Source organism: Montipora foliosa, chromosome 11 (assembly GCF_036669935.1).
Source record: "Montipora foliosa isolate CH-2021 chromosome 11, ASM3666993v2, whole genome shotgun sequence".
NCBI classification, from domain to species: domain Eukaryota; kingdom Metazoa; phylum Cnidaria; class Anthozoa; order Scleractinia; family Acroporidae; genus Montipora; species Montipora foliosa.
In genome coordinates, this window is record NC_090879.1 from 27695391 (window position 1) to 27699507 (window position 4117).

Consider the following 4117-nt stretch of genomic DNA (forward strand, 5'->3'; position numbering starts at 1 on the left):
CGTCAGCAGCAATCAGGCAGATGGTATCTTGGCTGTTGAGAACTGTATTCGTGACATTAGGCAACGGATGCTTGAATGAAGATAAATTAACGCTCAACGACGACATTGGAGCGCTTAAACAGCTGGCAAAGACCTCAATTGAAAGCATCAAAGTTGGCGAGGTCGATGTCAAACTGGTCAATAAAGTCCGTAACCTTGGAACCTGGTTCGACACCAACTAAACAATGAATGCTGACATTAATAAGACCTGTAGCAATGCTTTTTTTCTATTTATATAACATTAAGCGTACAGGCAAATACCTAACTTGCGAAACTGTGGCGGCCCTAGTTCATGCGTTTATAACTAGTCGTGTTGATTATTGTAACAGCCTCTAATACCGGCTTCCTGATTATCAGCTTCACATGTTGTAACGAGTTTTGAATTCATCTGCTCGCCTAGTTTTATGTGCACCTCGATTCTGTCATATCGCTCCGCTATTACGGGAGTTATGTTGGTTACCAGTTCGCTCTCGTATTGAATTTAAGTTACTTTGATAACTTTTAAAGTTCTTAAGGGGCTAGCACCCCTGTATCTTATTAAGCTTATCTCTGTTTTGCCCCAATCTAGTTGTAATCTTCGAAGGAACTATAATGGTACATTGCTATGCACTAATAAACTTAAATCTAAGAGAATCTTAGGGGATCACGCATTTTCCTCAGCCGCGCCCGCCCTATGGAATTCGTTACCATTAGCAATTAGGAATGTTGACCAGTCCATCGAGACATTTAAGAGACTTAAGACCCATTTATTCAGTAGAGCTTTAACTGAGTGACAGTCGTAACAGTTTTTGTACATATTTGTATTTATATAAATTTATTTATAAATTTTAGTTGTGTATTTATATTTATTTATATATCATTTTAGTTCACTATAATTATTAGTGTTGTTGTATTACTACGAGTTTGTAAATAGCGCATTTAGATTTGTATATAGATACTTGCGCTTTACAAGTCAATACTTAGTCTACTACTACTACTACTACTACTAATAATAATAATAATAATAATAATAATAATAATAGTAATAATAATAACAATAATAATAACGTATGAGTAATGAGTTGGTATGTGTTGATTTGATGTCTGCACCGTGTTCCCACTTAGTGTGTCAGTGCTAAATACACTTGACATTTAAATAAAGTTCATTATTATTATCATTATCATTTTATTATTACCGAAAACCCTTTTTAGTTGCTACGGTCTTGCCGAGTTGATTAAAAATTACATTTTCTCAAATTGAATCCACAATTTCCTTATTTGGCTTAATATTGAATTTAAGCACACCCTCAGTCACAGTTGCCCAAGCCCGTACGCTTACGGTTGTAAAACTCTTTTCAACTTGTCCGTGTTTATCAACGGCCATTACTCCCCCCTGACCAAACTTGCTTTGCAGTACCGTCTTGCAAGCATTTTTAGGGGGTGACCGGCCTCCATATTGTACACTACCTCCCTAGCCAGCAGTACTGTCATGATGGATTCACCATGACCAGTTGTCGATACTGCATCTTCTTTGTTTGCAAAGCCACCGCAACCAATCAGAGGACTCACCAACACTTCCGGCCATCTTCATTGAAATTCCACCTGCAACTGGAATCGAAACAATGGAACTTTGAGGCCTGGGAATGGGAAGTTGATATCGCCTTAATTAAGGACCCTCTGGGAAATAAGATTTCCAAATACTTGCTGTCCACAGACACCGTAGGCTCAATTTCCAGCCTTGTGCGAGCCCTGTTTCTTGCCCCACAAGACGTTTGGAGGAGGATGACAACCTGTACTCCCGAAACGGCTGGAAATCGAGCCAACAGACACCGCTGCATAAGTTTTCTTAAAAATCTCCATTTCTGAATCTATTAAGATTTTTTGTGGTCACTTTCAGAATTGTCATTTATTTCCATTCCTTTCTTCAGCAGTATCAGGGCAATTAATTGAGCAACATGCCCAGGAGAGCAGCATTGGCGCAGTGGTAGCAACACTGACCTTCCACCAATGTGTAAATGGTTGGATTTTCCGACTCAATATCATAAAATTATGCGAGTTGAGTTTAGTGTTTCTCTACTCTGTTCCAACAATTATTATGTATTTTTCTCCAAGTAGTCCGTTTTCCTTCTCATCAAATATAAAAACTAGATTGGGTCTTCTTTACTTGACTCGAGCATCCTTGCATGCTATGAAAGCTTTAAACTTAAATAATGACGATCATCATCATCATGATAATGTTTATCATAATAATAATAATTATTATTATTATTATTATTATTATTATTATTATTATTATTATTACTGTATTATCATCGTCATCACTGTCATCACAAGACAGTTGGATGCGCAACCTACTACCTGGTCCGTGGGAATGCAAACAATTGCTCCAAATGCGTCATTGCCCAGGTTACTTTCATCAGCCGAAATACATCTTCCATTGCTATTAAAACTAGTGTATACGGCGTTATTGAACCAACATATTGCTAATGTCGCAAGGAAAATGTCTAAAGCAACTGGAATATAATTTACAAATCAAGCTTCTGTCTTCCTTTCACTTCGCTACGTACTCTTTATTATATATAGCTTAGTTTATCCTTATCTCGTATATTGTGTTTCAGTATGGGCATCTACTTATCCTACATGAATAGTATTGTCATACTTCAGAGAAACGTTATTCGTTTAAAAGTTTCAGATACTGAAGTCTTCCGATTTTTTTTGTTTCAAATCGGAAAGTTAATGCACTTTTTATGAAAAAAAGACTTTCTTCCTGACGTATTCAACGAAGTGTTTTCAATGACTAATCAAGTTTATTCATATAATATTAGAAAATTCAATACCTGCCCGAACGAATATTAGACGTTTTGCTTTAAGATTTCAGGGTCCAAGATTTTTCACTTCCTCAAAATCAAAGTATACAATGTGCTGTCATTATCTCTCTTTTTAAATCTAGTTTGAAAGCATTTCTCCTCAACTGATTCTCCACATGGACATTATTTATTTATATTTAAATTTTCACATATATGTGCAATGTATTTGAATTGTTTTTTCTTCCTTCCTTTTTTCCCCCGGCAAAAAATAAAGCTTGATACCTTTCAGTTGTAAGCGTGACTCTTCACTTATGAGCTCAAGAGAATCAATCAAAATTGGAAACCTATTTTCTTGGCAGATTTTGTGGCACAGCTTCCAACAAGTAGAGAGTGGAGACTGTCCTGCATGACATGAAGTGCTAAGGACACTGGATTAGCAATACCACTGAGTAGCTGATGCTACTGCACCTGGAGAGAATGCATGAGACTTAAAAACCGTTTTATCAAATAATGTCACTAAATCTTGTTTACTTGGGGTGGTGGGGAATAAACAAAAGTGTATTATGAGGAATTCGACAGCAGGGAATTGACCACCTTGTACGTATTTCAACCAACTTGTGCTTGTGACTTGATGAATGTGGCCAGTAAGAGAAACCTGCTCAAATAGGTAATGGGACTTCCAAACCAAAAATACTGGACATTTGAACTTAGACTTCCTGAAGGCAAACGAAAATGTGCTGTTTGATATTCGGGCTGTGAGGTTTTCATGACGGAAAGAGAATCATAACAAGTGCTTTTGAAGTAATTGATGGTTTACATCTGACGTCATGGCGGCAATGTTAGTGTACAGAACAAAGGGGCCATTTTATATTGCTTTGTACATCATTACGTGGATGCCAACCAAAAATAGGTCAATTTACTTACAATGCTATTACTTAGGGCCTGATTATATGGCGATTGCATTCAGCCCGAACGCAAAACGCAAATTTGCATGGAAAATTTACTGAGCTGCGAAAACATAATCGGTGCACATGTTCACGTTCCCTTTTTAGCCCGGGCTGAAAATAGGATGGGGATTACATTGTTTTTCCAGCCCGGTTTGAGGGATTGAAACTTTGTTCATGCAATCACTATGCTCCCGCTGTTTCAGTCTGGGCTGAAATTTGCCATTCATGTAATCGGCCACTTAATCAGTGCGATGCGCAGTTGCAAAGCCATGGTTTCTTGTCAGTAGCCTCCATGTTCGCATACATTTTCGCTCAGAGGGCACGCTTAAGGTGGCTCACACGGGT